Below are 27,124 nucleotides of genomic sequence, written 5' to 3' on the forward strand. Positions count from 1 at the left end.
AGAATTTCCTTTGAATACTTGAGAATTAATCTCAAGTTGTTCATTGAACTTATCAATCAAGTAGTCTCCTTGATTGTGGCGTTCTTCTAACTATACTTTTGGTTCATTAAAATTGCTAGTCTTGGGTTAAGGAATCTCCTTAGTTCGTGGCTTGTGATTCTAGAAGGGTCAAAGTTCCGCAAATCATCCCAACTTGGTGTTCGTCTAGATCCGTCGCACATCATAAGAAAAAGTTTGCAATTTTTCCTTGGAAATTATTTTCAATTTTGGTTTTCAAAATGGCATTGACAATCTCAGGATTGAAAGCAATATCGACTAAATTGACTCGAGAAACAAGATTAGTGTGTGAGCTACCCTTTCTAAGATTAGTAAAGAATTGGTGAAGCATGTCAGGGTAATAGGTATTGGGAATGGTCAGAATATGAGTCCATTTCTGAAAAGTAAAAAGTTCAAGAGCAGGTTCAAGGTCAAGCTTACGGAATTCAGAAAGAACAATGGTTCTCTGAGTGATGAAGCCCTTCTGAGAAATTCATTCGAACCTCTCCCTGGCATCATCATCGATGAATTTGGGTAATGGAGTGGGTTCTTTTTCAGGTTTAGCCTCCAATTGTGCTCTAGTAGAACGCTTCTTCTTTCCACTGCGTTGAGCAGTTGGCACAGCAGTCTGGACATCAGACCTTGTTCTTGGTGACTTCTTGGTAGAAGGTTCAGCAGTTTGCTGTTCCTTAGCACTTTGCTCATCAGTTTGATGTTCCTCAATTTGCTCAACAGACGGCTCAGTAGTTTTTCGTGCCTTAGTTTGAGCAGTCGGTTTGCCTCTGGCCGGCTGTTTCCTTTTTCCACCACGAGTTGCAGTTTCCTTTTTCCACCACGAGTTGCAGTTCCCTTTTTGGGTGATTTCGTGGTGGAAGATTCGACCACTTCAACATTTTCATCTATAAGCCTAGTAGTGCGTCTGGCACTGGTAGATCCTCCCCTTACTCTTACCATGATGAAATGCAGAGTGTTTTTGCTGTAGAGTATGATGCAAATGTGTATGAGACTGACTAAAAGTGCGGTATGGACTGCAATGAAGGCTTGAATCGTCCAGAGAGAGTGAATTTTGAGTGACTAGGGTTTCGGGTGAGAATTGGGATTTATAGGGTAGTTGGCAGTTAGAGGAAGTTATGAGGGGTAATGATCGGGCAAAAGGAGTATAAAGGCTGTAGACAAATCAATTTTTTGAAACTTGTTCAGAAGAAAGACGAATTTTGAAATTTGAAAATAGGAGAAGATGAGGGGTTGCATCCAATATAACGGATAGAAAAATGAACTAAATGAAGGAGAAGACTGACTTATAACAAGCATTTTTGAGTGTCGGACAGCCGAACGAAGTAAAGCGTCCGACACTACCGTCCGAAACAAAATTTACTGGAAAAAGGGCTTAGAACACTGTCGAACGTCCGTTCATCAGGTATCGGATGTGCGATAAACCGTGACCCGATAATTTTTCAGAAAAACTTTTCAACAACGCCCAATTTTGTTCTCAAGAATACAAACTCATCCAGTGGAAGGGCTTTTGTGAGAATGTCAGCACTTTGATTTTTTGAGCAAACATATTGCACACAAATTTCACCTTTTTGGACGAAATCTCTAATGAAATGATGCTTTATGTCTATATGTTTTATCTTAGAATGTTGAATGGATTTTTTTGTCAAATTTATGGCACTTGTATTATCACAATACACAGGCATACAATCGTATACTAATCAAAAATCATTCAAGGTACTTTTCATCCACATTAGTTAAGTACAACATGCACCAGCGGTAACATATTCCGTTTCGGCCGTAGACAAGAAAATAGCATTTTGTTTCTTACTTAACCAAGACACTAAGCAAGTACCAAGAAAGTGGCATGTTCCACTTGTACTATTTCTATCTACTCTACATCCACCAAAGTCAGTATCCTAGAAACCACATAAAGGAAATTCATGACATCTAGAATACCAAAGACCATAATTCAATGTTCCTTTCAAGTATCTAAAAATTCTTTTCACAGCAATCAAGTGAGATTCTTTTGGGCAAGATTGGAAACGAGCACACAAGCAAACAGCAAACATGATAGCAGGTCTACTTGTGGTTAAATAAAGTAAACTGCCAATCATACCTCTATACTTCTTTTCATCAATATTTATACCTCCTTCATCCTTGTCAAGTTTGGTAGATGTGCACATTAGTGTTCCAACTTGTTATGATTCCTTCATACCGAATCTTTTGAGCAGCTCCTTGGTGTATTTAGCTTGATTAATGAATGTTCCTTCTCGAGTTTGTTCCACTTGAACCCCAAGGAAGAAATTCAATTCTCCCATCATGCTCATCTCAAACTCTTTTTGTATAATAGTGGAAAAATCCTTGCACAAACACTCATTAGTAGTACCAGGATAATATCATCAACATATATTTGCACAATTAAAAGATCATTGGAATATTGTTTGGTGAAAAGAATGGTGTCTACAATGCCCCTTTTAAAACCATTTTCAATCAAGAAGCCACTTAAGCATTCATACCATGCTCTTTGAGCTTGCTTTAAACCATACAAAGCTTTTGCGAGATTAAACACATGATTTGGAAACATTTCATTCTCAAAATCGGGAGGTTGATTGTGACAGCCCCACCTCCCCCTAAGGCGAACCAAAGGGTTCGGCGGACCGCCTGCCCAGTTCTCGTCAGGACTCACTCACTCACTACAGTTCTCAATTAAATTACAATGCACATCTCAAATATTATTTCAAATATTCCATGAAATTACATATCACAAGCGAAGCGAAGACTAATTCCCAAGTGTGGAACGTATACATACCTTCATTCCAATTCCAAACATTCATACAAGCTCCACTATTACACAAGATGAATCTAAAACAAACTGTACATGAGATATCTCTTCAGACATACTAATAACTCATTACACGCGCTTCTTTTGTCTCGAGCCCTGTGGAGGGGAAAATATTTTGGGATGAGTTAGAAGCTCAGCGAGTGTCCAGTAAAATTAGTCATCAAGTACATTTCACAATAATGCATTTAGATGATGGCATAACTCAGTGATCAAATATAAGTTTGTTGCTCTTGTGAGCCAGTGAAATCCTCGTACTTAGAACTCCAACGCTCAAACAAATCAATTAACAGTCAAATAGTATTAGGGAGCCATCGGTGCTCCAAATAAACAGTGGTGGAGACGTTGGTTCTAAGCACAGGACTTCCCAAGAACTCATTGGAGCCAAATCATATCATGGCACACACACAAACACAAATGATATGCAATCGATTAACCAATGCAAGAATTAGTTCGAAAAGTAACTTTGAAAATAGTTGTGGAATCACTCACCAACCACGGCTCATAAACCTCATCCATCATTGTGAGACCCCGATTAGTCTTTAAGTTTGATATTATGTGATATTAATTATTTGTGCGGTAAAATTTGGGTTATGATTAAAATCCTAGTTTTTGTAATGATCACAAGTTCAAGTTGTAGCTAAAGGTAGTTATTCTAGTGTGTGTTTTGGTACAAGTAAGTGTAGGATTAGATTTATTTTATATAGGTTAAGTAAGTTTAAAAAGTTAGAAAACCCTAAACTAGTAAAACCTTTAGTGTTATAATCTATTAGAAACCCTAAGTTGGATTTAAAGCCTTTGATTTTGCACATAAAAAAAATGTGTTGTTGAGTTGCTTTTATGTGGAATAAGGGATGATTAAGAATGGGTGATTAAGATAGGAGGGTGATTAGTGAAATGATTAAGTGTAATGAAGTATTTTGGACTAGATTAAGTTGTATCCTATGGAGTTAATTGAAAGATTTTTAAATGTTTGTGGGTAAGAGTGTGAGAAAACTAAAATAAAGTGGTAAGTGTGACAGCCCCACCTTCCCCTAAGGCGAACCAAAGGGGTTAGCGGACTGCCTGCCCAGCTCTCGCCAGGACTAACGGTTCAGTTTAGAGCGATCTAATACGTTCCGGAACATACAAACGCGCGCAAACAATTCAAAATCACAAAAATAATAAAAAAAAATGAAAATTGGAGCCGGTCATGTACAGTAACTGCCACGTCAGAATACAGCCGCCAAAAATTTTGTTTCGCCGTTTGAAATCCGAATCTGTCCGAATTCTCGCCCAACATCAATCCAACATTTATACGTTGAAACTAAGCATATACAATCCAAAGTGGCATACAAAAGTTATTCAAAAGTTTATACATGTACGGTTTGCCAAATCAAAAGAGAAAACGGACCCAAAAGTACATTTAGGGTTTCAATCAATGAGCTATATAAAAGATATGTACATCTAGCTCAATTCGGCAACCAACTATCAAATCTAGTCCAAAAGTATTTATTTTCCTGTAAGGAAAACAAAAGGGACAGAGTGAGCTTACGCCCAGTGGTAAACTATCACTCAAGCAACCAAGTCATACAGGCATAAAACGGTCAAGAAAGAAATAAACCAAGATCACACATTCACAAGATGGGTAAAAGGATACGGACGGCTCTCAAGAGCCCCTTTCCTCGCTCGTATACTTGATCGAACTTCATTGACCCTCCGTCAATGTTTACAAAGTAACAAACCGTAGGCTCCACTTTACTTCCATTCCTTCCACCCAACATACCCCTACCGGGCCCGAACTCCAAACAGTAGAAATTTGGTAATACTCGAGTATACCGGAATCAAGAGTCTCACTACTACAAGATTCCATATAACAGTCCCCATGGCTCGTCAATTTTCACGATCAAGCCCTCGCCAGCTCGATCCAATCGACTACCAATGGGATTGAGCTCAGTAGTATCAGTAATGGTCGTTGGATACTCGTCCAAGCGACACCAAATTCATGAACCAAATTCAGTATTTCATGTATCATTCAATCATTACAGTAAAACAGTAGACAGTCATATGAGATACCAAATGGGTGAGGGCGATCAAGTACACCCTCACTTAATCAATTTCAACGGAGCAAATAAGCCTTCAAGGCATCAAGTTCACATATACCAAAGCCACATTGTAAACAACAAGTGAGTAGTACACTCACCAATCAAGTAAATGATATTTCATGCACTTCCGCCTAAGAGCGTCTTGCACCACCGTCACGTCCTAACATATTCAAATAAGCACAATAAGACTCAATTACAAGTCATAAACCAATTCCCAATACTATCAAAATAGGGCTCCATAAGAATGTATAAGCACTAGAGTAAACCAGGGAAATCCGGAAATGGAATTAAGCTCTAATCCAAAAAATAGTTTTTGACATCATTTTACGGTTTTGGCACCATTGGCACTACGATTATCGTATGGAGGTGCAATACACACCGTTTCGAAGCTAAGAGATAGAGTTACAATGTTGAAGAAGGCCACTCAGTCCAGTTTCTAGTGCAACCAGGTCAAAAATTCAATATACTAAACCAGAACCGCAAAAATAGGTTAACAAACCGCATTCTGGTTAATAAACTGTAAGTCAGGTTACCTAAGTCCAAATCAAGTGATTCCAAATCCATTCGAAAGCTAAGACATCCGGCTACATTTCTTCAGAAGACCTCAACAACCAATTCTGAAGTATTCCCAACCAAAATAACCCATTACAGAAACAATTTTCAAGTTCGGGTGAAAACAGGGCAGCAGGGGTATTTCGGTCTTTTTACAAGCTACGCTACTCCGATTGGCCTGAACTTTTGTAGAAAACTCTAAAATATCATTCCCTACAACTTTCATGTTTTAACCCAAGGCTAATTAGGCCTCTAACTATGATGAAAAGTGCCAGGCAGAATGAGGGGAAATGAAACCCTAACTTTCAAAATTTCTTTCCAAAGCAGAAATTTCCTGCAATTAACCACCATTTACACCTTCCAGCTTCATTCTAGATCATTTCCAATCATCATACATAGCCACACCATAACAATCATATTAAAACAGAAATATCATGATTAAATAGAAAATGTCATCAATCTCAACCAAAATCATGAAATAACACCAAAGATCATTACTTCAACTCACATAGGTCACTAATTAAACATTATTGGAAAGACAAGAGTAGTCCCTTAGTCACTCACCTTATAAGACAAGAAAGGAAGCAATTCAACACCTTAGCCTTCCAAACAACTTCACCAATCACCTCACAATCACTAAGTGGAGAGGTTTTATGGAGCAAACACAAAATTAAACGGTGGAAATTGAAGATTGAGCAAGTTTGGAGCAAAGAAATTGGAGAGCTTTTCTTGTCTTGTTGCTTGAAGATGGCCGGCCACAAGAAGCAAAATTTGAGTGATTTTTGGTCAATTTTTGAGTTATTTTAAACAAATGGTAAAAGGGTGAATAGTAGTCAAAAGTAAGAATTAACCTCTAAGTGACACATGTCATTTCATTAATTGCATACCTAACCTTTTTTCTCTCTCACACCAATCCACTTGGTAACCTCTAATTATCTCATAACACCCGATAAATTAAACCCAGTATCCAAAACTTAACCTAACTGGCTGAATTTTTTCAAACTTTTCGCACTAGCGGGTCCCACGTCCGATATATACGCTTAATTTTTCAAAAACTATCCGATACTAGAAAAATCATCTAAAAACTATATTAACTCATAAAATTATCTAGAAAATTTTCCTACTAAAGAAAATGCAGAAAAGCATGCGATTAAATAAAATAAAACCAAGGAAAATGAAAAATTTACGGGTTCTCACACTCTCTCCCCCTTAGAAGAATTTCGCCCTCGAAATTTCTAACCTTAACTCGTGAAAAGTTCTGGCTATTTCTTTTGCATCTCCTCTTCCATCTCCCAGGTAGCTTCCTCTACCCCATGGTTTTTCCACAATATCTTAACCAACGGAATCTGCTTGTTTCTCAGCTCTTTAACTTTCCGGTCAAGCACTTGGACAGGTTTTTCTTCGTAAGCAAGCGATTCGTCTACGTCGATCTCCTCTGGTTGTAAGATATGGGATGGGTCGGGATAGTACTTCTTGAGCATCGAGACGTGGAAGACGTCGTGAATTCAAGAGAGACTGGACGGCAGCTCTAATCGATACGCTACCGTTCCTACCCTATGGAGGATCTTGTAGAGCCCAACGAACCTCGGTTGGAGTTTCTTTCCTTTGCCTGCTGTGACTCTCCGTAAGGGTGTGATCTTGAGAAACACATGGTCTCCAACTTCGAACTCCAAGTCTTTTCTTCGATTGTCGGCGTAACTCTTTTGTCGGCTTTAAGATGTTTGGAGTCGTTGCCGTATCAACTAAACCTTTTCTCACGCTTCTTCCATCCATGGAATAGTTGATGGGTCTAGCGCCTTTTTCTCGCCAACTTCGTCCCAATAGATCGGTGACCGGCACTTTCGTCCATATAGTGCCTCGTATGGAGCCATTTGAATCGACGAATGGTAGCTGTTGTTGTACGCAAACTCTACTAAGGTCATGTGTTGACCCCAGTTGCCTCCAAAATCCAGAATGCAAGTCCGTAGCATGTCCTCGAGAGTTTGGATGGTTCGCTCCGATTGTCCATCCGTCTGAGGGTGATAGGTCGTGCTCAAGTTGAGTTTCGTCCCTAGCGTTTCTTGGAATTTCTGCCCAAACCTAGATACGAAACGTGGATCTCGATCGGAGACGATACTGACTGGAACGCCGTGTAGCCTCACGATCTCATCCATGTACAACTGGGCCAACTTGTCCATGGAATACTTCATGTTCACAGGCAAGAAATGGGCCGACTTGGTTAATCGATCGACGATCACCCAAACGGCATCGTGCCCTCTTTCCGTTCGCGGCAAACCTGAAACGAAGTCCATGGTGATGTTTTCCCACTTCCACTCGGGTATCTCAAGGGGTTGTAACAAATCCGATGGTTTTTGATGCTCTGCTTTAACTTGTTGGCAAACGAGACATTTCTGCACGTACAAAGCAATTTCCTTCATCATATTGTCCCACCAATAGGTTCCTTTCAGGTCTTGATACATCTTGCTACTCCCCGGATGGATTGTATACTTGGACCGATGGGTTTCCTCTAAGATCTCTATTTTCAATGATTCATCCTTCGGCACCACTATTCGGTTCCGGTATTTTAAGATACCCTCGGAACTCAAATTAAAATCAGTTGTTTCCATTTTTTCCACCTTCTCTCCCCACTTCCGCACCATCAAATCCTCCTTTTGTGCTTCTTTAATGCGTTCCAGTAGAGTGGAGGTCACTTTAACATTGCTAAAACTCACCTTATGACTCCCAAGACAGGGTTTCCACTCACATACGGATTCTAATAAATCCCACTCTTTGATCATCCATCCTGCTACTTGAACCTTACGACTCAAGGCATCGGCTACCACGTTTGCCTTTCCTGGATGGTAGTTGATCGTGCAGTCGTAATCTTCCAGAAATTCCATCCACCGTCGTTGCCTCATATTCAATTCCTTCTGTGAGAAAAGGTACCTAAGACTCTTGTGGTCCGAGTACACTTCAAAGGTTACTCCATATAGGTAGTGCATCCACTTTTTCAACGCGAAAACAACGGCGGCTAGCTCCAGATCGTGGGTTGGGTAATTTTGCTCGTGAAGTTTCAACTTCCTAGAGGCAAAAGAGATCACATTACGGTTCTGCATTAATACACAACCCAGGCCTTCTCGTGACGCATCAGTATACACAGCAAATCCGTCCACCCCGTTTGGTAAGACTAGCACTGGAGCCATGGTCAATCTTTTCTTTAATTCTTGAAAACTCGCTTCACATCGAGCATTCCATACGAACCGACCATGTTTCTTCGTCAGGTCAGTTAAAGGACCTGCTAATTTGGAGAAGTCTTTAATGAAACGTCGGTAATACCCAGCTAGCCCTAGAAAACTGTGAATCTCTGTGGGGTTTTCTGGCCTCTTCCAATTCGTCACGGCCTCTACTTTCGCCGGGTCAATCGAGATGCCTTCGTGGGAGATTACATGCCCTAGGAAAGAAATTTTCTCCAGCCAAAACTCGCACTTATTGAACTTGGGGTATAGCTGATGTTCCCTTAAAGTCTGCAACACCACTCTTAGATGCTGCTCATGCTCCTCGCGAGTTTTGGAGTAGATCAAAATGTCATCAATAAAAACAACGACAAATCGGTCTAAATAGGGCTTAAAAACCCTATGCATTAGGTCCATGAAGGCGGCAGGAGCATTGGTTAATTCAAAGGGCATAACTGCGAACTCGTAATGCCCATATCTCGAGTTGAAGGCGATTTTCGAAATGTCCTCCCTCCTAATCAACAACTGGTAATACCCTTGTTGGAGGTCCAGTTTTGAAAAGACCACTGCTCTTTGCAGCTGGTCGAACAACTCATCAATGTGGGGCAGTGGATATTTATTCTTAACCGTGACGTTGTTCAGGCCCCGTAATCAATACACATCCTCAAACTTCCGTCCTTTTTCTTGACAAATAGGACAGGAGCTCCCCAAGAAGACCCACTCTCTTGAATGAATCCCCGCTCCAGAAGGTTCTGTAATTGCAACTTTAGCTCCTTGAGCTCGGCAGGGGCCATTCGGTATGGTGTTTTTGAGATGGGTGAGGTTCCAGGTAGCAGGTCTATCTTGAATTCTATCTCTCTTTCCGGAGGTAGGGCTACTAACTCATCAGGGAATACATCCGGAAATTCCCTTACTATGGCCACGTCCTCCACCTTTAACTTATCCGTAGGGGTGTTGATCAGAAAGGCCAAAAATCCTTGCGCCCCTCTACTTAGCAGTTTTCTAGCCCGAATGCCCGAAATCAAAGCAGATGAGGCTAACCTACCCCTTATATCCAACCTTAAGGTTGCCTCACCAGGGATACGGAATTCTACCACTTTTGTTTTACAGTCCAGTTGGGCATTATACTTGGCTAGCCAGTCCATACCCAAAATTACATCATACCCTTTGATGGCCAGACTAACTAAATCCCCTAACAACTTTTTCTCTCCTACCCAAACTTCACAATCCCTATAAACCATACTAGTAACCAAACGTTGATTCCCCGTAGGTGTACTAACTTCTAAGTCGTACGGTAAACTTGAAGGTTTTATATCGATGCCACACATGAAAGCAGGATTAACAAAGGAATGAGTGGCATTAAGATCTACTAAAACTTTGGCAAAGCGGTGGAATACAGGGATCGTACCTTCTACGACCTCGGAAGAGGCTGGGACCTGTTAGGGCTCTAATGAATACACTCTAGCTGGCACCTTAGGTTTGGACCCATCTCCCTTAGCTGGTCCAGCATTGGTCCTTGACGGTGGTTGACTCCCCCTTCCGTCTTGTTTTAAGACCGGGCAAGTGGCCAACTGATGGTCTGCGCTTCCGCAACACAGACATTTGCCTTCCTTCCTCCAGCAATTATCCTCTGTGTGGTTTGGCTTCCCACAATGCCCACAGGGACCGCGAGGTGCTGAAGCTGAGCCTCCCTGAAAATTTCCTCTTTGGCCTCGCCCAGCTTGGCCACCCCTAGACGGAGTCCCTCTGACTGAACCCGACTGTCGTCCACCTCCCATTCCTCGTCCAAACTTGGAGGGGGTACTCTTCTCACCCTGTCCTGAACTACTCCCAGGAAAACCCCGCTTCTTTGCCTGAAAGTTCCGGACTTGCAATCTAGCACTCTCTACCCGTTGGGCCTTTTCCACGACCTCGCTAAAAGCATTGATTTGAGCCACTGCGAGCTCCTTCTGGATTTCGACATTCAAGCTCTGGATAAAGCGCCTGATCCGCCGTTGCTCGGTCATGATCAGCTCAGGCGGAAATTTGGACAGGAGGGTGAATTGACTCTCGTATTCCGTCACAGATTGAGCCCCTTGGCGGAGTCGGATGAACTCGTCTTCCTTCCTCTCCTGAACTAGAGGAGGGAAGAATTGGGCGTTGAATTCCCATATGAAATTCACCCAAGTCCTGGGCGTTTGTTCCCGTTCCTATTTTTGTCGTATTACGTTCCACCAGGAACGGGCCGCCCCTTCCAACTGGAAAACGGCAAAAATCACCTGCCGTTCTTCGGTGTAGTGCAAGGCCGCAAAAATATCGACCATCTTCTCGAGCCACCTTTCGGCAACATCCGGATCGGGCCCCCCAATGAACTTGGGTGGAACAAACTTTTGAAATCGTTCGAGAGCTCTGTCTTCGCTCTCGACGTGATTGCCAGGGTTTCCAGGATTAGGGTTTGGGTTTTGGCCCTGTTGCTGCACCACTTGTGCCAGCAAGTTGGTCATTTGCTGCATAGCGGCAGCTATTTGCACGTTGGGGTCAGGATTAGGTCCAGATGAGGTTTCCCCAGGACCCCTGTCCGGTGTGGGTTGTCTAATTCCGCGCCCACGTCCCCGTCTACTTCGTGTACCTTCCATGAACTCTACTTGGTCTAGACAAATGGACTAAACCAATATAAGAACAATGCATGTAAGTAAAATCCAAAAACTTTTACAAACATATATATACATTCCACACAAGGCAAACAACACACATATCAACAGCCAGTCAAGTCAAGTACAGTCAAGTCAAGTACAAACATGGACAATCCACGAGGGAAAGGCCCCATCAAAAGAAATATACACGTAGCTAACCCAAACGTACAAAACGATTAGCTAAGGCTCTTCTCCCTATCCGCCCTATATACAGAAAACAAAACTATCCCAAAAACCCTAGGAGTCGCGACCTAGTCCGTCAACGGGCTAGTAGACCCTCCCGACGGGGTGGATCCAACCCCAGCCTCGAGCCCCGCACACGAGTCCTGGTCGCTCACTCCCTCGACCACGTCGGTGCAGAGGTTTAGGATCGATGCGGCTCGAACCTTAACATTTCGAGCTCGCTTAGTCTTGCGCTCACGTGTTTCCCTAAGTTGAGTGCAGAGGTCATCAACTCTATCCTCAACCTCAAGCACGTCGTACTCCAGCCCCTTAATACGCTCAGCCTGTTTCTCATTGGCCGCCCTAAGCTGGGTCACCTCGGCCTCAAGCCGAGTATTATCCGCGGTCAACTCCTTCCGTTCCTCGGCCACGGCCAACACCAAAGCGTTAGGGTAAGCGTACTTGTGTCGACACTCGCAACGTCGGAGGCGGTTAGCCGGGTTCCAACGCACAACGGCCCCTCTAGGCCAGATCTGGTACGGAATCACCGGAAGCACCCCACGGGGTAGCTCTCCAGTAGGGGAATGACTAGGCTCACCACTTCCGTCCATCCTACACCAAAAGAGCAATTAAACATAAATAATCTTAAAGGACATAAATAAAGAACTCTCAAATCGAGCATTTCTATTACACCCAGGTTAATTCAAACCTAGGCTCAGATACCACCTGTGACAGCCCCACCTTCCCCTAAGGTGAACCAAAGGGGTTAGCGGACTGCCTGCCTAACTCTCGCCAGGACTAACGGTTCAATTTAGAGCGATCTAATACGTTCCGGAACATACAAACGCGCGTAAAGAAGTCAAAATCACAAAAATAATAAAAAAAAATGAAAATCGGAGCCGGTCATGTACAGTAAATGCCACGTCAGAATACGGTCGCCAAAAATTTTGTTTCGCCGTTTGAAATCCGAATCTGTCCGAATTCTCGCCCAACATCAATCCAACATTTATACGTTGAAACTAAGCATATACAATCCAAAGTGGCATACAAAAGTTATTCAAAAGTTTATACATGTACGGTTTGCCAAATCAAAAGAGAAAACGGACCCAAAAGTACATTTAGGGTTTCAATCAACGAGCTATACAAAAGATATGTACATCTAGCTCAATTCGGCAACAAACTATCAAATTCAGTCCAAAAGTATTTATTTTCCTGTAAGGAAAACAAAAGGGACAGAGTGAGCTTACGCCCGGTGGTATACTATCACTCAAGCAACCAAGTCATATAGGCATAAAGCGGTCAAGAAAGAAATAAACCAAGATCACACATTCACAAGATGGGTAAAAGGATACGGACGGCTCTCAAGAGCCCCTTTCCTCGCTCGTATGCTTGATCGGACTTCATTGACCCTCCGTCAATGTTTACAAAGTAACAAACCGTAGGCTCCACTTTACTTCCATTCCTTCCACCCAACATACCCCTACCGGGCCCGAACTCCAAACAATAGAAATTTGGTAATACTCGAGTATACCGGAATCAAGAGTCTCACTACTACAAGATTCCATATAACAGTCCCCACGGCTAGTCAATTTTCACGACCAAGCCCTCGCCGGCTCGATCCAATCGACTACCAATGGGGTTGAGCTCAGTAGTATCAGTAATGGTCGTTGGATACTCGTCCAAGCGACACCAAATTCATGAACCAAATTCAGTATTTCATGTATCATTCAATCATTACAGTAAAACAGTAGACAGTCATATGAGATACCAAATGGGTGAGGGCGATCAAGTACACCCTCGCTTAATCAATTTCAACGGAGCAAATAAGCCTTAAAGGTATCAAGTTCACATATACCAAAGCCACATTGTAAACAACAAGTGAGCAGTACACTCATCAATCAAGCAAATGATATTTCATGCACTTCCGCCTAAGAGCGTCTTGCACAACCGTCACGTCCTAACATATTCAAATAAGCACAATAAGACTCAATTACAAGTCATAAACCAATTCCCAATACTATCAAAATAGGGCTCCATAAGAATGTATAAGCACTAGAGTAAACCAGGGAAATCCGGAAATGGAATTAAGCTCTAATCCAAAAAACAGTTTTTGACATCATTTTACGGTTTTGGCACCATTGGCACTACGATTATCGGATGGAGTTACAATACACACCGTTTCGAAACTAAGAGATAGAGCTACAATGTTGAAGAAGGCCACTCAGTCCAGTTTCTAGTGCAACCAGGTCAAAAATTCAATATACTAACCCAGAACCGTAAAAACAGGTTAACAAACCGCATTCTGGTTAATAAACTGTAAGTCAGGCTACCTAAGTCCAAATCAAGTGATTCCAAATCCATTAGAAATCTAAGACATCAGGCTACATTTCTTCAGAAGACCTAAACAACCAATTCCGAAGTATTCCCAACCAAAATAACCCATTACAGAAACAATTTTCAAGTTCGGGTGAAAACAGGGAAGCAGGGGTATTTCGGTCTTTTCACAAGCTACGCTAGTCCGATTGGCCTGAAATTTTGTAGGTAACTCTGAAATATCATTCCCTACAACTTTCATGTTTTAACCTAAGGCTATTTCGGCATCTAACTATGATGAACAGTGCCAGGCAGAATGAGGGAAATGAAACCCTAACTTTCAAAATTTCTTTCCAAAAGCAGAAATTTCCTGCAATTAACCACCATTTACACCTTCTAGCTTCATTCTAGATCATTTCCAATCATCATACATAGCCACACCATAACAATCATATTAAAACAGAAATATCATGATTAAATAGAAAATGTCATCAATCTCAACCAAAATCGTGAAATAACACCAAAGATCATTACTTCAACTCACATAGGTCACTAATTAAACATTATTGGAAAGACAAGAGTAGTCCCTTAGTCACTCACCTTATAAGACAAGAAAGGAAGCAATTCAACACCTTAGCCTTCCAAACAATTTCACCAATCACCTCACAATCACTAAGTGGAGAGGTTTTATGGAGCAAACACAAAATTAAACGGTGGAAATTGAAGATTGAGCAAGTTTGGAGCAAAGAAATTGGAGAGCTTTTCTTGTCTTGTTGCTTGAAGATGGCCGGCCACAAGAAGCAAAATTTGAGTGATTTTTGGTCAATTTTTGAGTTATTTTAAACAAATGGTAAAAGGGTGAATAGTAGTCAAAAGTAAGAATTAACCTCTAAGTGACACATGTCACTTTCATTAATTGCATACCTAACCTTTTTTCTCTCTCACACCAATCCACTTGGTAACCTCTAATTATCTCATAACACCCGGTAAATTAAATCCAGTATCCAAAATTTAACCTAACTGGCCGAATTTTTCTGAACTTTTCGCACTAGCGGGTCCCACGTTCGATATATACGCTTAATTTTTCAAAAACTATCCGATACTAGAAAAATCATCTAAAAACTATATTAACTCATAAAATTATCTGAAAAATTTTCCTACTAAAGAAAATGCAGAAAAGCATGCGATTAAATAAAATAAAACCTAGGAAAATGAAAAATTTACGGGTTCTCACAGTAAGGGCTAGGAAGCAAAATACCATCTTTTATATGATTGGTTGGGTGGAAAATATCTCTAATGGTCTTGACTTATATCATGGTCTAGAACATACAAGAGAAACCTAAGTTATTAACCAACTAAACATCAAAGGAAAAAGAGAGAGAGAGAGAGCCGAGATTGAGAGCAAGGGAGAAAAGAAAATTCCTTCAAAGTTTATCAACCTCTAGCCATCCATCTTGATTGTGGAGCTTAGGGTAGCAACTTGGGCACTTGATTGTTGTGGTTTGATCATCAACAAGGCTTGATTGAAGGTAAATCATCTTATTTGAAAGTTAACTCTTGGTGATTAAGTCTTGAAACCATGTGAAGTGATGCTTTTGTTGTGGTTGGAACTTTTTATGAGTGAATATATGATGATTATAGAGTAATTTCATGGTTTATTTTGATGGTAATGTTGCTGAAATTTCGATCAAGGCTAGAAAGAGTTAGGGCTTCTTACTTTATGCTTTCCTTCATTGATTTGGTTAAGTTTTGAAGTAGTTAGAGTTAGTGAGATTAGAATCTATATTATGGTTAGTGTTTGGTAAGTTTTGGGATTAAATTGGGAAAGGAATTTCGGTTTTCTTGTAGGGAAAGTAGGAGGTGGTTTATGTGTGTTTATTTTGTATGAAGTTGGTTAGAAAACTTGCATGAGAACCATAGAAACGGACCATGCATTTACGGCGCGCGAAACCGTTCAATCTGGAAAACAGGGCAGTCCAGAACCCGAACTTTGGCTCCATTTTTCTTTATGCTACGTATTGATTCAGAGTCTACCCAAAACATGAAAGTTGTAGCTTCTTAAGTCCTTGTTGTGCCTACAAAATTTCAAGCCAATCTGATTAGTGTAGCCTAAGTTCTGATTGAAACCCAAATGGCTCAGTAAAATTCGGGATTTGGTGATATTTGTGGTTTTTGCTACTGACCATGCTCAGTTCACATTGATAACGAAGGAACTGGGTGTTGAGGTCTTCATAAGACTTGTATATCTTTGTTTTAGATTCAAAACGGTATAAAATTCTTCCAAATCCGAGTTCCGTAGCTCCAGTTATACCCAAAACAAGATCGGGTGTCAGAACTGCCTTTGAAGTTGGACAGTTCTGACAGGAACTTTGGACCCGTTTTTCCCTATGCTCTGTACTGATTTATCTTTTGGTCAAAACGCAAAAGTTATAGCTTTATAAATGAGCTTTCCAACACCTCGGGAATTTCTTGATTCCGATCTCTGAGTCATGAGTTATAGTCGTTCAAACAGGGCCTGCTCGGTAACTTGAATTGAAACGGCTGGGACTGTCTTGTGCATTTTTGTCCTAGTTCCATTGAGATATGGCTTGAGGTGTCTTCATGAAAGTTGTAGCCCTTCTTCTTAGCTTCGTAACGGTACCTCATGCACTTCGATTCGATAACCGTAGTCTGAAATTTGATCAAAACAGTTCTAGGTGCCAAATCTGCCCGTTTTCATTTGCCGGCCATTTCCGTTTTCGTTTGCCGTTTCCGCGCGTGCATGTGCCCGTTTTGCCGTTTTGCTTGATTTATCCACTTTAGTAGTGGTTTGTGTAATAATGTGGTGCAACCTTCTATTACAGACGGTGGCGAGCTAGACGGAGCCGGTGGGGCCTACTAGCTATCACACGCGAAGTCATTTTCGCCCTTGTGCTGTCTTTGTATTTTGTGTAAGTATTCAGGCCGTTTTTGTGTATAACTTGCTTATTTGCTTTGGTGTGGATGAGAGGGTACTTAGGCAAGGGTGTACTTGATCACACTCGACCTAAACCCTAATTTGCACTTGTGCTTCTTTGTGAGATGTGTATATATGGAGTATTTTGGTGTTGAACCCCTTGAGCTTGTAGTTCGGGGTGACTTTTGTGGGGCCCGATCTCAAGACCTAGACGGACTATTCGAGCCGGTCGGGGCTTGGTCGAAGCCAGTCCAACATAGTCTTAAGTTCACCAAGTTTGTGGTTCTGTGAACCAAGTTTGTGAACCGAGCTTGTGAATCAAGTTCAATTTCGTTTCGTTTGCTCTAGCCATTTCGTGAGGTGACTGGCCAGTGAGGGTGATAAGGTGTTAGGTGGGAGTACAAGTGGAGTTCTACGGACCCTTATCGGTGGTCGACGGAGTGTCAACAGGAGGTCACACATGGCACATGATGTGGCTTTGGAGCCAACCTGTATCCTTAACTTGTGTTGTTATTTTTATATTTTTGATTTGACATCTTTGTGACGTAATTGTTCGTCTTAATGTGAAATTTATGTTTTTACCCCTGTTTACTTACTAAGCATATAGCTTACCCCTTTCCCTTTGTTTTCCTTAACAGGGGCCTACGCGGGGGACTTTTGGCAGTATCACTAGAATAGTTAGGCTTGGTTTGTGATAGCCGGACAACTAAGATGTTTCTTCTTCTTTTGGTGATCTGTATAAGGACCCCTCTTTGGGTCTACTTTCTACTTCTTATTTAGCATAGGATAATGTAGTAGTCTGGATAACTCATTTTGAGGACGTAAATAGAACTCTTTTGGGGTTGTATATATTGTAAATAGTACTCTTTTGGTTTATCTAGTTTTTTTTGCTTTGTGCTTTTGAGTCCTAGCGCGAGCTAGGCAGGTGTCCCGCCGATACCCTCGGGTTCGCCCTTGGGAGAAGTGGGGGCGTCACAATCATAACTCATTGCCTTGCTCAAGTCCAAACCCTAGATCACAAATATCATGTCAAACAAAAGGAATTCTAAAAGCATCATGTTCCTATCACCTTTTGGTATTTTAAGCAAAATTGAAACTACACTTATCGGATTGAGATGAATCTTATGGCGTTACGAAGCTAAGACATATACCAACATTTCTTATGAAGACCTCCAAAGCCAAATTGTACATTTTCATGGTAAAAAATCGAAATCTTAGAGAAAAATGGAAACTGTCTGTGAAACAGGGCTTAAGGGCGGTCAAGGGTATTTCGGTCATTTCATAAGTTACAGTACTCCAATCGATCTGAAACTTTATAGGTAGATAGCTAACTCAAATCTCTACAACTTTCATGTTTTGTCCAATAGCTGGTTCGGTCTAAAACATGGATAAATTTGCAGTCCAGTTTGAGTCCAGAAACAAGGTAAAACTGAAATTACACTTCTAAACTAACCTTTGTATAGAACTACAATTACACATACGAATCATAAGATATACCACAAATCTAAGTAGGCCACAATGCCTCTTGAATATGAGCCAATAGAGAACTCCAAAACCAATCACAATTAAGCCCTAATTCGAAACCCTAAAACTGAAATTTTCCGCACAAATCTGAAATTTTCCACAAACAACCACAGCTAACACACAAAGGCTCCATTTGACACCATATCAGGCTATCATTCCATGACCAACCAACAATTATCATATAAAATCAGAAAATTCACTAATAAATCAGAAATTTGTCAAACTCTACTTAAAATCATGAAATCTTCCACAAAATAGCATATATAACATCTCTAATCCCCCAATTAACAATCAATTGAAGTAGATAAGAAGTTCTTAGCAAAATACCTTCAAACCTCAAGAAAATTGGTAGCTTAGTGCTTCCTCCTCCAAAACAACTCCACTAATAGCTTTAAACCTCCTTAGTGAGCACTTGTATGGAATAGATTACAAAACTAACGGTTAAAACTCAAGATTGAGCAAGAAATTGAAGAACTTTCTCTCTTATTTTGCTCCACAAAGTGCCGGCCAAGAAGGTGAAGAAATGAAAGAAATATCAGCTAAGAACCAAGATAAGAATGAAGGAAAAACAGCCGGTCAAAGTTGGCTGCCGAGGTGCCACGTCACAGTCTGGCCAAGATCTGGTCGGATTTCCGGCCGGATTCGTGGCAGTGGCGAAATCCAATTTTTTTCCAAAACCCCTTCCAATCCGACCAAGAACTGGCCGGATTTTTGGCCGGATTCTCACTGTTCAGCAGAAATGTCCTTTTCTTCTTCTTTCGGGCGTCACATTGATCAACATATACCTCTTGATCAATAACGCCATTTAAGAAAAAACTCTTTTAACATCCATTTGAAATAATTTAAAATCCTTGAAATATGCAAATGCCAAAAACATTCTAATTGATTCTAGTCTGGCTACGGGAGCAAATGTTTTATCAAAGTCTATTCCTTCTTCTTGAGCATACCCCTTAGCAACTAGTCTAACCTTGTTTCTCACAATTTCACCTTTGTCATTCATTTTATTTCTAAACGCCCATTTTGTGCCAATAATAGGATAATTTTGAGGTCTTTCAACTAATGTCCATACCTTGTTCGTTTCAAATTGATTTAGTACCTCTTCCATAGCTAAAATCCAGTTTTCATCTTTAAATTCATCAACAACAGTTTTTGGTTCAAAATGTGAGACCAAAGCAAAATTGTCCATCAATTGTTTTGAAGAGGAGCGAGTTCTTACCTTTTCGGACGGATCACCAATAATGAGCTCCTTAGGATGATTTTGAACAAACTTTCAAGCTTTTGGAAGATCCCTAGGTGCATCATCATGATTGTCATTTTCTTCCAATGCTTGATTGTCTTGGGGATCATCTTCCTTTGAGCTCTCTTCTTGTGGAACATTGTTTTGATCATGAATTGTGAGCTTCTTAAGTCCTTCTTGAACACTTACATCATCATCCTCACAACTATTTTTGGAAATATTATCATTAGATTCATCAAAAGTGACATGTATAGGTTCTTCAATAACAAGAGTCCTTCTATTATTGACTCTAAAACCTCTTTTGTTCTTACAATATCCCAAGAAAATGCCTTCATTAGATTTCTTGTCAAATTTTTCAAGGTATTCCTTGATATTTAAAATAAAGCATTTGCAACCAAAGATTTTGAAATAACCAACAATTGGTTTTTTATCAAACATTAACTCATAAGAGGTTTTGTTCAAAATAGGTTTCAAAAGAACTCTATTCATAGCGTAGCAAGTGATATTAACGGCTTCGGCCCAAAAATATTTTGGCAAGTTACATTCACTCAACATGGTTTGTGCGGCTTCTTGAAGAGTTCTATTCTTTCTTTCAACAACACCATTTTGTTGAGGAGTTCTAGCAATTGAAACAAATTGACAAGCATCACAAATTTTGTCCTTTTCAAAGTTAATTTTTGGTAAACCTCTAACAAGTTCCTTTTTGGAAATTTCTTTTAACAAATTCATATTGAAATGATAAAGCCTTCTATGCCACAACCAAGGATCTTTGTGAGGACCCGTAAAAACCCTAAATTTTTCCTAGGGTTTTAGTCCCTTAAATTGCATGTTTTCTGCATTTTCTGGCTTAGAAATATTTTCTTGGTGGATTTTATGCGCAATTATAGTTTTAAGATGATTTTTCTAGCATTGGTGAATTTTTAGAAAATTAAGAATATATATTGGATGTGGGACCCACTAGTGCGAAAAGTTCGGAAAAATTCGGCCAATAAGGTTAAGTTTCGGATACTGTGTAAAATTTATCGGGTGTTAAGAGATAAGTAGAGTGTGTGAAATGATTGATGTGAGAGAGAAAAGAAAGATAGGAATGCATTTATGGAGATGCCACATGTCATCCTCTTATTGGTTGGACTTTAAGAGTTACTATTCACATTTTTGACATTTTTGACCAAAGGATTAAATATCTAAAAATTGCTCAAAAATCACCATTTTCTTACCTCTTATGGCCGGCCCTCTTAGCTCAAAGAAGAAGGAAAAATCTTCAACTTCAAGCTTCCATATGCTTCAATCTTCCACAAACAAAAGTTTAAGTTAGTTTTACTCCATACAATCTTTCCTTTTGGTGATATTGGTTGGTTTATTGAAGCTTTTTGGAAGAGTTAAGGTGTCCATTGTAGACACCAAATTTTGGGTAATTTTATGTGGCATCTATTTCATGATTTTCATTTTAGATTGCTTGCATTCGTTGTTTACTTTTAGTTTTAATTTTTAGTTTTAGCTTTTAAGTTTAAAATTAGCGTAGAGTTTTTAGAAAAAAAAGAAGAAAAGGAAAACATCAAAAATATGTTGTAGTCATTTTGTTTTTATTCAATGCTTTCTTGAAAAGAAAAATTCAAAAAAAGAGGAAAGGAAAGAAAAATCATTAAAAAAAAAGAAAAGGGAAATTTGTTCACAAAAATATTTTTTATTTCTTTAAATTCAACCCTTTTGCATTTTAGTTATTTTTATTAAGTTATTTTGAGGAAAAGAAAATGATGGAAAAATGAAAAATTGGAAATTTTTAAAATAGCCATTTTTGTTTAGTTTCTTTTGTTTAAAATTATTTTTGTTTTGTTATTATTATTATTACCTGGTTTGTGTAATTTTGTTATTATTGTTATTGTTATTTTATTATTCATATTTTCTGTAATCTTCAAGTTGTTTTCAAAAAAAAAAAAAAAAAAAAAAAAAAAAAAACAAAAGAGAATGATCGCAGCCTGCAAGCTGCATTTTTGGCAGCTTGCAAAGGGCTAGTTTCGTGCGTGCCACTGAAGGGCAGGATGAAGGCAGAGGCTGGCCTTCATCCTGACCATTCAGTGGAGGGTTTAAGGATCTTTGGGTTCCATATAAAAGGGGACAAGAAGCAGCAGCCGGAAGGAGAGGGTTTTTGGAAGAGAAACAACGGCTGAAAGCTAGAAAGAGAGTCGGGGGGGGAGTGAATGAAAAGAGAACAAAAAAGAGAGAGAGCAGGGAGAGTTTGAGAGCTTCCTGAACGGCAAAAGAAAAACCAGGAAAGGCTAGGTAGCGACTAGGATACGAGAGTTGGCGGCTGGGCTAGGTAGAAGGAGAACAGAGGAAAGAAACGAGCGCGGAGGGGTTTCCATCGGAGAGTTTGAGAAAGCTAAAGGAGAAAGAAAAAACTGAAAAGGGGAGCACTGGAAAAGGCGAGGAAGACGCAAGGGAGGATCTGGAATCGCAAAAAGGTGACGGGCTGAAAGAAAGGAAGAAGGGACTGCAACGGGAAGGAAGAGTAGCAAAATTTTTCCAGAAAATTCGCTAAAAGGCCGATTGTTCAGCCATCTTCGGGAAGGGTTTTCTCCTTTGTTACGGGTTCTTTTGAGGACCTTTTGATTGCTGCATCTTTTCTACTATTAGGAGAGCAATTTTGGTTTTTGAACCTTTTGGGAAAGAACGATGAAATAGCCTTCAAATTCGGGTCTAAAGTTCAAGTCTTCAAAGTTCTTCATCAAAAGTTGCGACCTGGATTTTGATGTTTTGCGAATCTGGTTCATCTGCGGATGTTCACGCTGATTTGACCACCCAAAGCAGCGAAGAAAGGTTAGAAATGGCTCTAACTTGGTTTACTTTCCTTGACCAGTTTCTTCTTTGTTTTGTTCATGGATCTTGTGGCTGCAACTTCTTTGCTCTTCCTCAGCTTCTTTGCGATTGTTTTGTTTCATGTTTCACTGGTGTTAGGTTCCTTTCTTTTTTTGTGTTTCTCTCGTGTTGGGTTATAAAATGCATAAATTATGAGATCTTGCTTGGTTGGAATGGTATTTTCTGGTGGTTTCTGAGAATGAAAGCTCAAATGGCCGAAGAATTTCCAAATTGCCGCACGCTTTCTCTTTCCAAATTTCGGTTTCTGGAAATGTTTTTTTAGTTTTTGCGAATCTGTTGAGGAGAAAGGATTTTGATCTTGTGTCATTGTATGATTCGCAGCCGGCATTCTAGCTGCAGAAAGCTTTAAAATGCAGAAATTCAGAAATTATGGTCATTTGATGCTTGCTAGATTTCTGTTTCGTATGAATTTCTGGAGCTTAAACGTAAACTTTTATGTTGAAAAGTTAAAAGAAAGCTTGGTTATCTTGTTACTTTGATCTATAGAGACGTGAGTTGCATTTGAATGAAAAGGAGATTGCATCTAGAACTTAGTCGCAGAAAATTCTGGAATGAATGTTGCAACAGAAATTTTGTTTCAGTCACTTGGCAGAATCCATATTGGTTTTGACTGATTTAGTTGCATCAAGAAAGCTGCGTTCCATCTTTACGTTTGCTGTCTCCCATGCTCCCCGCGGCAGTTCACCAAGACTGATTTAGGCATCTATCTTGCTAGTTTCAGTTTGACAACATGAGTTAGGAAGAATAAACCAAAGTTGCTGGATTTTGTTTTAGCATTTGAATGTTCTTGTTTTTCTGATTTTTGTGTTCCGAAGAGGGGGGGGAAGAATGTTTGATCCCCTTACAAATTTCCTTGCTTGTTTGGATTGTGTTAGCTTAGGTGTTTCATTGCTTGGCCTGGAAATATGAAAATGCATCGAGTTTGTTGCAGAAATGTTTTGAAAGCTTGGCATGAAGTTGTTTGAGTTGTTCAGATTTGCATCTACGAGTTTCATTATGCAAAGTGAGAGGGTTGTGTGATTTTTTGCTTGGATTTAATTATGTTTAAAAGCTGATTTTGGTGAAGTGCGGATTGCAGAAGCCTTGTCTGTCTAAAATTGCAGAAGTTAAAACTCCTACGTATGCATGCATGAAACTATTTTCTAAAATTGCATTTTGACCCCTTGGCTTCTAACCAATGCTACTATGACCCAACCGATTGAATGATGTCTTCAAATTGGTCCGTGACATTTTTAATTTGGGCAACTTCATTGCTTGTTTGTTTCAATTAACTACCATGCTTTGTTTCAATTGCACTTAATTCATGATTTTAGGGACTTTATGACTAAGTGAGCCTTGTTTTGCCCATTTCTTCTAATTTTTCTTAAATAAAGTGGTGCCTTGACCCTTTTATTATTTTGGAGGGTAATTGAATAATTTCATTTCATTGGGACGTCAATTCAAGGGAGGTACACTCTATCCCTCATTTGCATTATATTTGACCTTACGTGCTCCTACGTGTTATGTGAACATGCATGTCTACTTCGCTTCCCTTACCTCCTTGCATGCGTTTACTTGCTTTTACTTTTATTTAAGTTTTATGGGGTATGTGTACACCTCTTGGCTTGTAATAGATAGGGCTCGGAGAGCATCTGGTCCATTTCCCTTTCCCCTTTATGCTTTCATGGGGTATGTGTACACCTCTTGGCTTGTAATAGATAGGGCTCGGAGAGCATCTGGTCCACTTCCCCTTCCCCTTGTTTGTTTTTGTTGCTACATGTTTAATTGCTTTATTAGGCTCTTGCATCTAGTCGAGCATGCTAAGTGCTATGTGCTATGTGTTTACGAGTATTTTGGCATGTCTACTTGCTTTCATAGCCATGAATGAATGGAATGGATGAATGTACGTTTCCGCTAGTCCAACGCTAGTCGGAATTCATAGAATGGGCTAGTCCAACGCTAGACCCTTAGGGATTTCCCCTCATTAGCATATCATTTGCTTGTTCACCACATATCATGCATTTTTCTTAGTTTTATCACTTGGCATGCTCCTCGAACCCCCTTTCCCTTCACTTTAGGTTTTGCATCCCATACTAGTTATAGGGTTCATTTTGCTTGAGTGTCCCCCTCCGATAAGGGAAACGAGCGAGTGTGGCTACTCGATAGCCTTAGCACGCTAGTTTCGCCTTCTAATCAAAGGGAAAATCAAGTCACGATTTAGGTCTCCCCGTACCCGTCTTGCTTGCATTCCCTAGGCTCATGCATTCTCACTCCACTCTATCATTACACTTTCACTTTTGTCTCATTTGCACACATGCACCTTTTTCTCACTTTCATTTGCACACGAACACTTTTTTGTCTCCACTTGCACACGAACCCTTTTATCTTCACTTGCACACGAACCCTTTTATCTTCACTTGCACACGAACACTTTTATCTTCACTCGCACACGAGTACTTTCATCTTCATTTGCACACCGACACTTTTGCACTTTTCTTTAAATTTCATACATGCATTTTTGCCCACTTGCACTTGGAGTATATATTTGCATTCAAAGACATTTGCACACCCTCACTTGTATTTTATTACTTTTATCATTTTTCTCACTTCACACAAACTCACACTTTCACATGGCATGCATTCCACTCATTTTTTTCACGTCATTTAGGTCTAGGTGTGACCTCTCCAAAAGGGTCATTATTGGGCTTCACAATTAATGTGATTGGCACCACTCAACTTTTGAAGAGAAATTTCCCCCAATCCCCCTAGGTCTAGGTTTTTGCATTCATATAGACATATCCAATACGCGATACATACCTTGGGTAGAAAAATTAGGAAAAATTGGTTTGAGTCGCGCAACTAGCCTTGGCTAGGTCAAAGGGGTGCCTTGGATTCTATCCTTGCCTTCCCCTTTGTCAAACGTGACCCCCGAACCTTTTTCTTTGGCTTACGTGGACTAGGAGTCGTTTTAAAAAGGGTTTTACTACTTTGTCTTTAAAAAAACACTTTTTGGGTGACTTGGTACACCCCAAATCTATACCAAGTGGCGACTCCGTTTTCATATTTAAAAAAACCCTTTTTAAAATTTCATTTGGTCAAATCGTCGCTTTCCAAAGTCCCATGGCCTTTTTACTTTTCATTTTGCACACGTTCACACCACACTTCACACACATCACATTCACACATTTATTTTTCCATTCGAAAAGTGGGGCGCGACAGTTGGCGACTCCACTGGGGACTTCCTAAGTGGGTCCGAGCATTTGACTTAGCCATTCGTTTCCTTTTTCTACCCTTTTTATGCATTGCATTTGGATATTAGGGTTGCATTTTCCATTTTTAGGGCCTTTTGCCTTGCGCGCGTATCCGACTATTCCCTCACTCACGTACGTGTGATTGGTTGATTGGATGTTGTTTATTTGTTTATCTCGCGCTTGCATTGCATTTGGGAGGGGGTGTGTCACCTTTAGAGCCTCGCGTGGTTCTCAACCCCTTCCCTCAAATTAGGGGAACACTTCATACGTGCATATTTATTTGCTTTATCCCATTTTATTTTGTTTTTCGTGGGCGCCATCCCACACCGCCTTGTAGGACTAGGATCGATTGCCTTGGGTAGGCGGATGGTGTGCTCTGCGCCCATAGCGCTACCTAAGGGATCACTCGAGCCACCGACCAAAGGCCCTGGGAGTGACGACCCTTCGCCTTTAGGTCTGAAGGCTTGGGAACCGAAGCTTTATCGAGTCTAGGCATTAGTGAACCCCAGCCTCATGCATCCATGTTAGCATTTGCCTAGGGTAGAGTCAGCCTCACCCTTTTTAAGCACAATTAGGCACGAGGGAAGGGGTTCCACCCCTTTTATTGGCTTTTATTGTATTTCTTTTCTTAATTGCTCCCAATGTGTTATGTGTACTATCAACTGCACTAACCATTTCTTTTGTTTTCTTGGCTTGCATTCATGTGCCTTAGCAATAAGAGGCCTCTTTGGCACTCTTTTAGTGACTCACCCACTAGATAGCTTACATGTCTAAATTTCAGTCTTTGCACTTACTTTTCAGTAAATACATTTCATGTTTAGACCTTTTCCCTCCGATGCATTATTTATGCCCTTTAGGCCATATTTGTTGCATATTTACATTGATTTAATAAATGGCATCACGCATAAGCCCTAGAAAAGGGAATGCCATTTAGGCGATCCCGTGCTAGAAATAAGCCACCTTGTGTCTCGGATACTTAATCCAGTGAGACTTGCACGTTTACATTTTGTACCATCCGAAGGGGTAGTGCACAAGGTAAGGTAAAGATCCGATCATTTTCATAGAGTGATCTTTGGAATATGAGCATCTAATAATCACTTTTTGGCCATTTTATCAAAAAATTGGTAAAAATCCCTTGCGTGAAGGACATTAATTTGAAGAAATTCACAAATGATTCCTCCTGTTGAGACGATAAGTAAATTGAGGCCAAAATTTGATTTTTAGAAGGTCATAGACTAATGCACCTTAATAATTTTGAAATAACCAATGGCCGGACAATTCAACCAATCCATTTTGCCAATTCATTCAATAAATCATCATTTCATTCGACCAATTTACCCTTTTCTAGGGTCTCCTGGTCGATTTTAAATAAATCATCAATTCATTTGACCAATTTACCCTTTTTAGGGTCACCTGGTCGATTTTGAATAAATCGTCAATTCATTTGACCAATTTAC

Source organism: Coffea arabica, chromosome 1e (genome assembly GCF_036785885.1).
Source record: "Coffea arabica cultivar ET-39 chromosome 1e, Coffea Arabica ET-39 HiFi, whole genome shotgun sequence".
Taxonomy (NCBI): Eukaryota; Viridiplantae; Streptophyta; class Magnoliopsida; order Gentianales; family Rubiaceae; genus Coffea; species Coffea arabica.